At 50.8% G+C, this 15,038-nt stretch overlaps 1 protein-coding gene across 10 annotated transcripts in view; it reads left to right on the top strand.

The window, feature by feature from the left end:
* Positions 1-15,038, top strand: part of SNAP91 (synaptosome associated protein 91) — a 797,825-nt gene that overhangs the window by 674,689 nt on the left and 108,098 nt on the right. The window lies entirely within an intron of this gene.

Here is a 15,038-nt window from a genome sequence, read left to right as displayed (position 1 = left end):
ACGGGTGATTAGTACGCTCTATAAATGTACTGATTGATTGATTGATTGATTGAGTGGTCTGGGAAAAGGAGAAACACTGGTTCCACTTGGTACGCACAATGACATGTCACCACTGTGGGACCTGACCTGCCTCTCCCGTTGTCACAGTGTCACTGCCCTGAAAGTGCATACATCGTCACACCCACCAAAATGGTTCTTGAGATATGAGACCAGGTGGCGATAATAAAGTGTTTTGTTACCTTTACCTCACTCAACACACACAAAGTTAGGATTCCTGACTTCACCTTGCGACTACACATATCTCGTGTTTGGAATGGAAGCAGGGAGACTGCAGGAATACTGGGTCACCTATTTCAGAGAGGACAGATAAAAACATTTGAGCACTGAAGAAAATAACTCAAAATTTCAGAAAACTCTCAACTTCAATACTACAAACGAAGACACTGAGCACTACACCCTGCAAACGTATTTGCAGCCACACGAGCCCATCAAGCAATTTGAAAAACGAATCTGCTCTTTCAAGGATGCAAAACTCCTCATCTTCAAAACACATAGCACCAAACAATACTCAAAATAGCACACTAATCATTCATTCCAAATGCGTTGGGAAGCAGACTTGGGGATGCATATAGCCCCTAAAACAATGGGAAGACATCTGGTGCAATACCCATGAGACACACAGTAGCATCCCCCACAGAGAGTATGCCTGTAAGAATATTTATCAGTGGTACCACACACCAGAGCGCTTAAGCAGAACGTACCCCTCGACTTGAACACTATGTTGGCAGTGTACACAGTCAACTGGTGATTCTTTACACACATTTCTTTCCTTTGTAGTTATCCAGACCTTCTGGGAGGACTTTCTGTTTCACATTAAAGGGTCTATGGGATACCCCACCTATACAGATCCCTCCACCTTACTCTTAGGGCTTTGACTGGCAACACTTAAAGGTATGACACGCACAAACTGGAGGTTTATATGCCGCATAACTGGAGGAGCCAAGCAGCTAATAGCACCCTTTTGGAAGAAGTAACAAGGCCCCCTCAAACTATGGTTTAATTTTCTCTGGCATATATTCACACTGGTATATATTCAGAACAACAATCCTTGCATTAGGCAGTTTACACAAAGAATAAATATAGACAAAAATTAGTGCTATATTATAAGTGTCCAGCCGGGCACAAAATTTAATAATTCAATAAATTGTTGGTAGACATAAATACAAATGCAACAATATTATGGGACACAGTCCTGTATCCTACACAAAACACAATACATGTACATACAAAACAAAACTTTTCAGGTGAGACAAAATAGCTTGTGGAATGTTGGATAATATTTTGACAAGCTTAATTAACAGTAGTAGCACTTCTTTTATAAATGTGATTAATGTGCACAACTGTTAGTTGTAATCGACGTTTCGATCCATTTAGAGGGATAGCAGGATCATCATAAGGACATTTGAGATTGCAAACCTGAGTAAATGTAGGCAATAGCCTTGTAAATAAATGTGAGCTGGTATAGGCTCTAAGAAGAAGGCATCCCATGATGAAAACGCTCGGACACGAAATCGTGTAACGAATTCTGAAGGGCAGAGTGTTTGCGTGCTGCCGGTGGTTGCTAGGACGGCAGCAAGTGAAGGAAAGCACGAAAATGGCGGTTTCTGACAAGTTTAAGCAGTGACAATGCACAACTAACAGTCTGAGGCTCAGTGGCAGAAACGCAATGCTCAATTGCTTGGATACAGCGAGTTCAATTACTATAAACACAGACAACATGTTATTACTAAATTGTCCCTATGAAATCTACATAGGTGGTGAGCTAGATACAGTTTCCTGGTGTTTGCAAAGTAATTAAAAGCAAGGTTTTGAAATGTCAGATTTTTAATACTACATTTAGTCTGTAACTGTTCTCCATTACATATTCCTAAACCATGGTTTTGACCCTACTTTGTCAATATTGAGTCCATGGGGAGCACCGCCTGTGTTTCCCTTGCCTCAGCTGCCTCTGCTGAGGAAGTTCGAGGCCCTCCACCACCCGCAGGCTACCACGTGCGCCTCATCCCTGGGGGCTAGTGGTAGGCCTTAGGTTTGTTTGTCATTTGTCATTCCATTGTATTGCACTCTCATGGTGTCATTGACTGCTGTTGTCTGTCTCCCCTTCGTTGCCCCCGTGACTCTGTGCCTTTTTTCTCCTTCTGTCCCCTTTGCTCCCCCTGTGATTCTGTGCCTTTTTTCTCTTTCTGTCCCCTTCGCTCCCCCTGTGATTCTGTGCCTTTTTTCTCTTTCTGTCCCCTTCGCTGCCCTCGTGATTCTGTGCTTTTTTTATCTTTCTGTCCCCTTCGCTGCCCCCGGGATTCTGTGCCCTTGCTTCTGTCCCGCCACTGCATCCCCCACGGCCCCACCCCCCTGACTGCCCATTCGCTGCCCCCACCTCTCAGCTGCTTCTCCCTCCCACCTCCCCATATATGGCGGCTGCTGCGCGTCTGCGCCACTGGCGCGCCGAAGGCATGCCTAAGGCGAGCCCGTCTGCGCCTGGACCATGCCCAGTGCCAGAACACCTGGCCCGAGCGCCCACCACGGCAACTGCTGCCGCTACAATGCCAGCACACTGCACGCCCTCAACCCCGGACAGACCCACACCTGCATCAAGGCCGCACCGAAACGCACACATGGTCCCTTCACCTGCCGGAACTGCAGCTACACAAGCCTCAGAGCCGCCGAACCCCCCCCCCAAGAAAAACCTCAACCACCTCCGATGCATCCTTCAGAACACCCGCTCCGCACGCAAGCACGCCGTTGAGCATTGGGACCTGCTCGACACATCTTACCCGGACGTCACCTTCCTGACAGAGACCTGGATGAACGACTCCTCTGCACCCAGCATCTCCATAGCCATCCCAGACGGCTACAAGATCACCGCACCAATGGAGTCGGAGGATGAATCACCATCGTCCACAAGACCAGCATCAGGGTCTCTACCAACACCGACGACACTCAGCACCGCCAAACACATGTACTTCCAGATCAACACAGACCCCAACACCACCCTCATCTACAGACCCCCCGGACCCCAACCCCAATTCAGCGACTCCATTGCCGACTTCATCAGCATGCACGCCCTGACCTCCACCGACTACATCCTCCTCGGAGACCTGAATTTTCACCTTGAGAACATCAAGGACAGCAACTCCACCACCCTGATCGACAACGTCGTCAACCTCGGACTGAGGGGGCTCGTCACAATGCCTACCCATTCCGCCAGCCACACACTCGACCCCGTCTTCTCCTCAAGCTCCCACGTCTCCTTCAGCCACACCACCGAACTCCTCTGGACCGACCACTGCTGCATCCACTTCACCTTCCAGAAACCCACCACACACCACAGCACCGAACAGATACCCCGCCGCCGCTGGAGCAAAATCACGGAAAAACAACTACACGCAAACCTCCAACATAGACTATGCCACCTGCAACCTCAGACACTGGATAAACGACTGCACCAACACACTCGCCCGCTGAAGAAACCCACCCACAGAGACACCAGCAAGAGAGCTAGCTGGTTCACCCCAGAACTCCTAGCCTCCAAGCGAACTTGCTGGAAACTAGAGAAGAAACAGCACGATGAAAAGACACCGGCCAGCCTCGCAGCCCACAAAGACGCCATCGGCAAACACCATCACCTCATCAGGTCTGCCAAGAGGACCTCCTTCAAAGACTGCCTCAACAACAACGCACACAACAGCAAGGAGCTCTTCAACATCGTTGTCATGGTTCCTCGATTTCCCCCCCCCCCCTTATCCCCGCTTGCCTGTTGTCCGTGTTGTCCGTGTGCTCGTGCGACGCTCGTATGGGTGCAGGGATCCTCACTTCCGGTCTCGGCTGTTAGCAGTTCAGTCGCCGGCCGGAAGCGCAACCGCGTCACTAGAGCTTCTGGGGAAGGTCGCTTATCCGGCGCGACTCCCCGGAGCTCGGCGCTTCGTGTACTTCCCTACGGCGCGTTCCTTTGCTGAACGCTGTGTTTCGTACCCGGACCCAGACCACGCAAGGAGCGCTTTCAACTCCGTGTGGTAGCGCAGGAGCGCATCCGCATTCGTTTCTCTGACCGTGCTAGAAGCGCTTATCGTGAATACCATCGTAGCGCAAGCAGCGCTAGACTATTGACCAGTACAGCGCCAGGAGCGCTAGACTATTGACCAGTACAGCGCCAGGAGCGCTAAACTTTTGTCCAGTGGCAGAGCTCGGAACTTTCGGCAGTTGCCTTGTTTACAGCGCCGGAGCGCTTGGATTTTTCCTTTGTTTATAGCGCAGGTGCGCTTGGAATTTCCTTTGTGGTAGCGCAAGGAGCGCTTGGCACCTACCTTAATTGCAGTGCAGGAGCGCTTGATTTTCGTTGTATTCGCTTCCTAGATAGCTAGTGGATACCTTCCTGTCTTTATCCTTGATGGCAGCAGGGCGGCTGTAGCTATGAGGAGGTAAGCTGTGTCCCTTATGAGTGTTGTGGTTGTGTTGCATGCTAGAGAACGGTGGTTGATTACTGTCCCCTTGTCTCCCCGTTCAGCTGGTGCCCTGGGACTACCCACGAGAGGGACCTCCGCCCTCACCTGCAGACCCAGCATTCCTGCCCAGACCTTTTGGCTGCCATCCTCACTCGCACCCCATTCCTGGTTTTGTTACCCTATCAGAGCAGGGTGGTGTGTGTGTGGGGTTGGCAGTTTGTGTCGTCTCTGCGAGGACCCACCACAAGAAACAGGTACTTGTGGGGGGAGCCCGGACAGAACACGAAGCCCAAGTTAATTACCTCACCCAGGCGACATGGGCAGTCCCGCGATCACGTTACAGGATATAGCAGCAATGCTCGCCACCATGCAGGCGAAAACCTTAGCTTACGTCAGGACATGATGGCCCTACAGGGCCAAATAGCAGCGGGGATCCCTAGCCCCTGGGGTACCACTCCTTCCCCCAGGGTACGGCAAGAATGACTGCTCCGTCCTCCTATCTTCACATATGGAGGTCCTTCAACTACCTCATCCCCGAAAAACGCCATTCAGGTGATCACTCCCCATCCTGTGCAGCTAGCTCCCCCAGAACGCTTTTACGGCAATAGTAGCAAGTATAGTGTCTTTCTCCACCAATGCCATCTACACTTCATGGCCAGGGCCACAGCCTTTCCGGATGACGCCTCCAAAGTGGCGTTTATCCTTTCATACATGGGTGGTGACGCCGCACAATGGTCCATCTCCCTGGTGGACAATGATGATCCAATGCTGTACGACCTAACAAGGTTCAAGGAAGCACTGCGATGTATGTTTGCCCGTCACACCTTCGTCCAAGCAGCAGACAACAAGCTTCTTAACCTAAAGCAGGGCAACACCGATATGCTTCATTACGTTACGACCTTCAACAGGTTGGTCATCGAGGCCCAATGGCCCGAAACAAAGAAGATCTCCGTGTTTTACAGGGGCTTACGCGACGACCTAAAGGACCTTATCTCGCAGATGTCTGACCCACCGGACGAGATAGGACCGTTTATAGACCTGGTGGTCAAGGTCAACTACAGAGTACAGGAGCGTAGGAACGAGAAGGGCAAAGGAAGTGACAACCGTTTCCTAGCCGTTAAAGAGAAAGCCAAAGAACAGTCTGGTCCTCCTGGAGAAGCCCCCGAAACCATGCAGATAGGCGGAATAAGAGGTCCAATAACCGATGAGGAACGCGAGAAAAGGAGAAGACAAAACCAGTGTCTATATTGCGGAAAAAGCTGACACTTCATCCGCGAATGCCCTGTGAGGCCTACTCGGGCCAGAGGAAGACGACCATATACCCTGCCTGTCCTCAAGGTGAATAAACCGGGAAACGGGGAAGCCCAGTAGGTAGCGGGGTCCGGCTACTGGGTTCCTCCCTCTGTGAAGATACGACCCCCACCTCCATCTCTGGTAACCGTCACCTGAGTGTGGAAGTACTGCTCCGTGCCACAACAGGGCAAGAATGGCGGGTTACTGCCTTTCTGGACTCTGGCGCCACGGGTAATTTTATCGACACCAATACATGATGAGGCTGGGTATCGGGACGGTGAACAAACCAAGACCAGAAACCGTCAAGGCAGTAGACGGGACTGACCTCACCTCAGGTCCCATCCTGCATCACACCGAGGTCCTACGCATGGAATTCATGAATAGCCACGTGGAATCCATCCCCTTTGACGTTATTGACGCCCCCCAATTCAAGATCATATTGGGGTTGCCATGGCTGGTGCGTCATAACCCGCGAATAGATTGAACATCCGGTGTGCTGGTTCTGGACTCCACCTTCTGCAGCACTGCCTGTTACCCATCCATCGCTTCCTCGGGTACTTGCGCGGTATAGGCTCACACCCTAGCCCTAACCGGTACCTGCATGACCACGCCAGAGGGAGTCCCTCCCAACCGAATACCTGGACCTGGCGGCGGTGTTCGATAAGAAGGGGGCAAACACCCTACCTCCGCACCGCCCTCTCGACTGCAGGATAGACTTGGTTCCTGGTTCGACACTTCCCTGCAGCCGTATCTACTCCCTCACAGAAAAAGAGAACGAGCATCTCCGCTCCTATCTTTTTTTTTTTTTTTTTTTTTTAGGTGTAAGACGTTTATTAATTTCTTTAAGCCATACACAGCGTCATGCCCACAACCCTGAGGCTGGCCGCCATTTACCGTATGTACATATCCCATTATGAACGCAGTTTTTATCGACCATCTTCATCCAGCCTTAAATTGTTTACACATTGGCTTATTACAGTCGTACAGTATTATCCTCAGTCGCAGTTCGTCTTACTTTTATATTTCATAAACATAACTTGTCTCTATCAAAATTATGACTAGACCAGTCGTTATTGATATTTCGTAGGGTTACATGTTACAAGCATTTTTGATACGGGTTGTAAGTACAACTATATTACCATTTAAACACTTCTCATCACATGCTATACAACGAGTCTTGTTTGGCATAAGTTGCATCTCGCACCAGCTAGCATGAAATACCTATTTTCTGTAATTTCTTACCCCCCCTGGGTGCATTCCATGTCACGTATGATATACCTCATTTCCCTTTACTATCCTTTAGCATACATATTCCAAATACATTTCCCTCTGTGCTCCAAAATATAGAAAAAGTCAGTATCAAAACAAAGTTACTGTCCCACCCTCACTACGGGCTAGCTTCAGGTTCCGGCAGTTCCTCCGGGGGCTCACATGAGTTTCCTCGGTATACGTTCCACTTATTCGAAATTCTCGACCATTTCTTGGGACACCCTCTATGCACATATACTGCCCTATCTGCTACCATTGCTGAGTCCATATCATTACACCATCGTGTACATGAGGGTTTCAGTCCAGAGCCCCATCTCCTAGCAATGTTACGCTTTGCAATGGCCAGACCCAGCGTCGCCCAGGTCTGCAATCCCCTGTTCATATCGGTAGGAGACCAAATATTCAATATACAACACTTAGGTTCGCTCTGCAATTCAACCCCCGTTGCTTCCGAAATTTCAAACACAACCTCCTCCCAATATGATTGTATTTTGGGACATTCCCACAGTATATGGAAGAAAGTCCCCGGGGACCCACAACCTCTCAGGCAAGTAGGTTCTGGGGTGCGCCCTAGCTTGTGCAGGAGAGTACGTGAATAGTATATTCTATGTATTATTTTTAATTGTACAAGTTTCAGTCATGAAGGTATGGAGGTCTCTCTTGGCGATGCCAGTGCATGCAACCAGTTCTCATCCGCTATATCTCCCAGATCCGCCTCCCATCCAGTGGCGTCACTAGGGTTAGTGTCACCCGGTGCGGGTAACTCATGGTGTCACCCCCTCACGACTTACCGCATGGATCACCTCCATCGGAAATGTATGGCGCTAGGTACTGTCTTACTCCCTCTAGCTCCCTCTCTCTGTCTTGCGCCCTCTCTCTGTCTTACTCCCTCTAGGTCCCTCTGGTTCCCTCTCTCTGTCTTACTCCCTCTAGCTCCCTCTCCCTCTCCCTCTGTCTTACTCCCTGTAGCTCTCTCTCTCTGTCTTGCTCTCTCTAGCTCCCTCGCTTACTCCTTCTAGCTCCCTCTCTCTCTGTCTTACTCCCTCTAGCTCCCTCTCTCTCTGCCTGACTCACTCTAGCTCCCTCTCTCTGTCTTACTCCCTCAAGCTCACACTCTCTCTCTCTCTCTTACTCCCTCTAGCTCCCGCTCTCTCTCTTACTCCCTCTAGCTCCCGCTCTCTCTCTTACTCCCTCTAGCTCCCGCTCTCTCTCTTACTCCCTCTAGCTCCCGCTCTCTCTCTTACTCCCTCTAGCTCCCTGTCTCTCTCTTACTCCCTCTAGCTCCCTGTCTCTCTCTTGCTCCCTCTAGCTCCCTCTCTCTGTTTTACTCCCTCTAGCTCCCTCTCTCTCTCTGTCTTGCTCCCTCTAGCTCCCTCTCTCTGTCTTACTCCCTCTAGCTTCCTCTCTCTCTGTCTTACTCCCTCTAGCCCTCTCTCTTTTACTCCCTCTAGCTCCCTCTCTCTCTGTATTACTCCCTCTAGCTCCCTCTCTCTGTCTTACTCCCTCTAGCTCCCACTCTCTCTCTCTTACTCCCTCTAGCTCCCTCTCCCTCTGTCTTGCTCCCTCTAGCTCCCTCTCTCTCTATCTTAATCCCTCTAGCTCCCTCTCTCTGTCTAGCGCCCTCTAGCTCCCTCTCTATCTGTCTTAATCCCTCTAGCTCCCTCTCTCTTACTCCCTCTAGCTCACTCTCTGTCTTGCTCCCTCTAGCTCCCTCTCTCTGTCTTGCTCCGTCTAGCTCCCTCTCTCTGTCTTGCTCCGTCTAGCTCCCTCTCTCTGTCTTACCCCCTCTAGCTCCCTATCTCTCCGTCTTAGTCCCTCTAGCTCACTCTCTCTGTCTTGCTCCGTCTAGCTCCCTCTCTCTGTCTTACCCCCTCTAGCTCCCTATCTCTCCGTCTTAGTCCCTCTAGCTCCCTCTCTCTGTCTTGCTCCCTCTAGCTCCCTCTCTATCTTACTCCCTCTAGCTCCCTCTCTCGCTGTCTTACTCCCTCTCTCGCTGTCTTACTCCCTCTAGCTCCCTCTGTCTCCCTCGCTCTCTGTCTTACTCTCTCTAGCTCCCTCTCTCTCTGTCTAGCTCCCTCTCGCTCTGTCTTACTCCCTCTAGCTCCCTCTCTCTTACTCCCTCTAGCTCCCTCCCTGTCTTGCTCCCTCTAGCTCCCTCTCTCTCTGTCTTGCTCCCTCTCTCTCTGTCTTGCTCCGTCTAGCTCCCTCTCTCTGTCTTACTCCCTCTAGCTCCCTCTCTCTCCGTCTTAGTCCCTCTAGCTCCCTCTCTCTGTCTTGCTCCCTCTAGCTCCCTCTCTCTCTCTTACTCCCTCTAGCTCCCTCTCTCTCTGTCTTGCTCGCTCTAGCTCCCTCTCTCTCTATCTTACTCCCTCTAGCTCCCTCTCTCTGTCTAGTTCCCTCTCTCACGGTCTTACTCCCTCTAGCTCCCTCTCTCTCTGTCTTACTCCCTCTAGCTCCCTCTCTCTGTCTTACTCCCTCTAGCTCCCTCTCTCGCTGTCTTCATCCCTCTAGCTCCCTCTCTCTCTCTTACTCCCTCTAGCTCCCTCTCTCTCGGTCTTCCTCCCTCTAGCTCCCTCTCTCTCTATCTTCCTCCCTCTAGCTCCCTCTCTCTCTGCCTTCCTCCCTCTAGCTTCCTCTCTCTGTCTTCCTCCCTTTATCTCCCTCTCTCTCTGTCTTACTCTCTCTAGCTCCCTCTCTCTCTTTGTTACTCCCTCTTGCACCCTCTCTCTCTGTCTTGCTCTCTCTAGCTCCCTCTCTCTGTATTACTCCCTCTAGCTCCCTCTGTCTCCCTCTCTCTCTTACTCCATCTGTCTTCCCTGGATTTGTATAAACAAGAGTGCGAGCAACAGGTGGCACTGTAGTGAAGAGCAAGCTGAAATTTGGAATGGTTCACTGGAAAACTGAAGACGGCAAGATACTGAAAAATAGGAAATCATGCACCCTCAGATGAGCTAGGCTGCTATAGAGTTGCCTTGTGAGCAAAGAAAATTGCAGTCAAGCATTGCAGATCTTCTGCGAGACGCTGGCGAGTGTGAACAGCATGAGGAACAAGCTTGCACAGGGAGCGACATTAAAGGTGAGAGCAGAGGCGAGGCTGCAGTGCAGATTGGTGTCACCCCTTGTGTTGGTGTCACCCGGTGCGGGCCGCACCCCCCGCACCCCCTAGTGACGCCACTGCTCCCATCGACTACGTAAAACTACCGTGGGGTCAGGGAGATTGTTGATGAGCTTCCGATAGGTGAGGGAGGTCGCTTTCTTATCTAAATGGTCAGTGAGGAGTCTATCCTCCAGGGGGGGGGGATACGGCCAGAGTTGTACCTGTTGGGATGGCCCTCTGCAGGGCATGTTTGATTTGTGCATAGCGATAACTTTCATTTTCTCCCATGCCATACTTCTCCTGTAGGGCTGGGAATGAAATAATCTCCCCCCTTATCCACAGGTCACCAATTGTAGAGATGCCAATTAGGTCCCATTGCCTGAAACCTTTCGAATTTGCCAGTGTGCCGAGTTTGCGTGTATCCCAGAGCGGTGCGGCTAGCGTAAGGACTCCCTCCCACCCTAGAGCCCTCTGTGCAGTGTGCCAGATCTTAATTGTATGAGCCGTAGGGCCTGTGAGAGTGTGCCGACGTTTGTCAGAGTAGAGAGCCTTCATAAGTTTGTCTGGGGGGAGGACAGTCCTGTCAAGGGTGTAGGCTGGATCTTGTTGTGGGGCATGTATCCATTGATTCACTACCGTAAGTTGTGCGGCCCAGTAGTATAGTTTGACGCTTGGCAGGGCAATCCCCCCATCGTACCAGCTACGGGTCAATTTGAAATGTGCTATACGGGCTGGTTTACCGTCCCATAAGAGTGCAGCGATCTCCGCATCAATCGACTTTAGGTATGTGAGAGGGACCGGAAATGGGGTGTTTTGCAATGCGTAAAGGAATCTAGGAAGTGAGAGCATTTTAAATAGCGCCGCTCTGCCCAGTAGAGTCAAAGGAAGGGAGCGCCAGCGCGTCACATCCGATTTCAGCCTCTGTAGAGGTTTCAGTAGGTTTTCTTCCATAAAGATCGTGTCCTGTGGGGTGACGTATATTCCTAGATATTTAAACCCTCCGGTCACAATTTGTAGGGTGCAATTGTGGGGTAGCGTGGGCGCTGAACCGCGTAAGACATATAAGAGCGATTTAGTCCAGTTAATTGTATACTCCGATACTTCCCCCATAGGTCTTAAGTATGGCCATTAGTGCTGTTAGGGATGGGGTAGGGGACATTAAATACAGCAGCACGTTATCAGCGTAAAGGGAGATGCGGTCCTCCCAACCCGCTCCTCACGAGATTCCTCGGATCCGTGGATCCATACGGATTTTCACCGTCAGTGGCTCAAGTATAAGGGCGAACAGTAGTGGGGACAGGGGGCATCCCTGCCGTGTGCCTCGACCTAATGTGATCGTACGCGACGTGTGTCCATTCGCGATGATCTGCGCCAGGGGTGCTGTATAGAGGAGTCTAACCCAACCACAGAACTTAGGGCCAAAGCCCATTTTCCTGAGTACCGCGAAGAGGAACGGCCACTCTACCAGATCGAACGCCATTGTCGCGTCTAATGAGAGAATGGCGGCATCTTCCCGCAGTGAGGGAATACGGTGTAGTATTCCGTTAAGGCGCCTCAAATTAAGTGAGGTGTTTCGCCCAGGCATAAAGCCCGATTGGTCCGGGTGTACCAGTGTTGTGAGGTGGGGCTGTAAACGCAGAGCCAGGAGTTTCGCTAACACTTTAGCATCTGCATTCATTAACGAGATTGGCCGGTAGGAGGACGTCTGGTCAGGCGGTTTACCTGGCTTGTGTATAGTGACAATAGTGGCTAACCGTTGATCCGGTGAGAGAGAGCCCCGTTCCAAGCAGTCATTATACATGGGAAGCATATGTTGGGTAATTTGTTGAGTCATTGTCTTATATAGTTCGACTGGTAGGCCGTTGGGTCCCATTGCCTTGCCAGTGTTTAGGGCTGCTAGGGCCTCTCCCAATTCCTCCCCCGTTAAGTCGTCCTCTAGTGCCTGTGCATCCTCCTGCGAGAGTGTGGTGAGACGTATGTCATGTAGGAATTGTGCGCAATCATCTTCTGTCACTCCCTCACGTGCTGTATACACCGATTCATAGTAAGAAGCTAGTTCCTCTACTATTATAGGGGGAGAGGTTGTGCGTGTACCATCTAAGAGTGTTAATGTGGCTATCCATCTACTCGCCCTTTCCTTTCTTTCAAGCCATGCAAGCATTTTCCCAGTCTTGTCTCCTAATTCATAGACCCTGTGCAACGTATCAGTTAACCTCGTCTTTGTCATGCCTTCTGCGTATGCCCTGAATTCTTGAGATGCCAGCGTAAGTGTATGTGCTGTATCCTCCATAGGGTCAGAGGCGTGTGCCAACTCCGCGGTCTGGACCGCTGTTTCGAGCGACTCTATGGTTGCCCTTTGTGCTGTTTATGCCTAGTAATAGTGGAGATGGCTTGTCCCCTGATCACTGTTTTGTATGCCTCCCAAAGGACTGGCGATGAGTCGACCGAGTCCAAATTTTCCTCAAAGTAATGTGTGGTAGCGGTTTTTAGCGCTTTAGCAATTGCATGATTCTTTAAATATCCAGGATAGACCGGATAAATCCTTTGCCGTCTGGTGGGGTGTACTGTGTAGGTGAGTTGCACTGGGGAGTGGTCTGATATTCCCCGTGGTAGGTGTTCTAAGGATGTAATCTTTTCTGGGGTAACGGCCAGTGTCAGTAAGTAGTCTATCCGGGAGAGACTATGATGGACTCCCGAATGAAATGTGTAGTGGCGATCATGTGGATGTTTTAGTCTCCACACATCCACCAGCTCCAATGCATCCATGAATTCTTTGAACAGGTGGTCGGACCTGGTAGCATCTCGAGGAGGCTGTAGATCCATGGCTGCGTCCAGTACTGCATTGAAGTCGCCTCCAATAATTAATTCCCCTTCCGGGAATGCAAGCAGTAATTTACCCAGGTCTTGGAAGGCCCCTTGATGCAGCGCCGGGGGGATGTATACCATTAGTATATTGTAGGGCTGGCCCTCCCATTGGCAACTGATCGCCGCAAAGCGCCCCTGGTCGTCAGTCCATGATTGTTTGATAAGTAGGGGTGCATTTTTTGATACCAGGATACCTACCTCACAGGATCCAGAGGAGAATTCTGCGTGTGTGACCATTTTAAACCCCCAACGGTTAAGGGCCTTACAGGCCGTTCCCACCAGATGTGTCTCTTGAAGCAATACTATTGTCGGTGCCTTTCTTTTAAGGAATTGGAGGACCAAACCCCGTTTAATTTTGTGGCCCAGCCCATTCACATTCCATGAGATGATAGTAAGTGGGGGAGAAATCAGTGATTGTGAGTGGGGGTGAGGCGTTAAAAGCTCTTAGTCAGCCATGTCTTTCGGCGCTCCGCTGTGTTAGTGTCTCCGAATATGGTATTCGGACCGGGGTCCGACACCATCGATGGTAGGAAGCTTCGTCTATGTCGATGTAGAGTGCCTGACCTTGTGTATAGGTACCAGAGAAAGTGTCTTGTGCTCGTGTGTATAGCTAACCCATATAAGAACCGGAGACTAATACAATAGCTGAACCTAACTAATGAACAGCCATGGCTTACTGAGTGCCGGTGTGTTAGTGTCTCCGAATATGAAATTCGGACCAAGGTCCGACACCAGCGACTGTATTGAGTACCTCCCAGGGTGTTTACAAAACCGTCCCCAGATTGAGTGGAGTGTTCTACAGAAGATGATAGGCTTACTAGGAAGCCTCGTCCGTGTCGGTGTAAAATACCTAGCAGTGTGTATGGGTACCAGAGACAGTGTCCTGTGCTCGTGTGTACATTTAACCCAAGTAAGAACATGAGACTTAAATAATAACAATAGAACTTGGCAAACGAACTCCCCTTCCCTCCCCCCCTCCCTGCTATACGGACATAGAACCGCCCGCTTCCCCAACTTAGCAGAGTGCCTGCTCCCATTCCCTCCCAATGTACTTGCTTACGGGGTAAGTGGTTCCGTGATACTAGCGACCCCATCGGTCACAGTCTGCTCTTCCCTTTCCGAGTCCAGCGGCAGCATTTCCATAGTTCGTGGCTACCTGTAGATCTTGCTATGCCATCCAGGAACTCATGATTCAGGTCATTGTTCGTCGGCATCCCGTCCCGCTTCTAGCTCCTCGTCCTGATTTTCCCTGGCCGATGCTGGTGAAGCTTCAGCACTCTCGATTCATTGGTTTCTCTGGCCTCTGCCCGTGCGTCTAGTCATCTCCACTCGTCGCCAGCCGTCCAGCCATTCCCACGCCGCCTCCGGAGTGTCAAAAAACCAAGTTTTATGATTATCCACGACCCTCAGTTTCGCCGGGAACAACATAGAGTAGGGCAGTTCCTTTGCTCGCAAGGCCCTTTTCACATCCATGAAAGTTTTGCGGCGTCGGGCCACCTCGGCCATATAGTCGGGAAAGAAGGCTAACGTAGAGTTTTGTATTTTGATGGGCGGGGCATTCAGAGCTGTTTGAAGTATGGCATCCCTGTCACGGAAATTAAATAGTCTGGCCAGTACTGGTCTTGGTGTTGCACCCGATTTTGGTACTCCACCTGGGACCCTATGTGCTCTCTCCACGGAGAAGAAATGTGATAGACCTTTTGGTTGCAGTTTGGTCTTGATAAGGTCTTCTATGTAAAGGTCCATCACACGCTTGCCTTCCGATTCTGGTATTCCTAGGATTCGGACGTTGTTACGTCTAGCCCGTCCCTCCTGGTCGTCCAGCTTGTCCTGGAGTTTCTTAGTGACTGCTTCCATCCGTTCCATGGCCAACTGCAGTTCGGAGGTGTCCTCAACCAGGGATTTCGTGACCACTTCTACCTGTGCCACTCTCTGTCATCTTGTGAAGGTCCGCCCTCAATAGGCCTACATCCGAGGAGATGGTCCCTACTGTAGTCTGGACATTGGAGAGTGTT

This window comes from Lissotriton helveticus, chromosome 6 (genome assembly GCF_964261635.1).
Source record: "Lissotriton helveticus chromosome 6, aLisHel1.1, whole genome shotgun sequence".
Lineage (NCBI taxonomy): Eukaryota > Metazoa > Chordata > Amphibia > Caudata > Salamandridae > Lissotriton > Lissotriton helveticus.
This window is presented reverse-complemented; position numbering and strand designations above follow the sequence as displayed.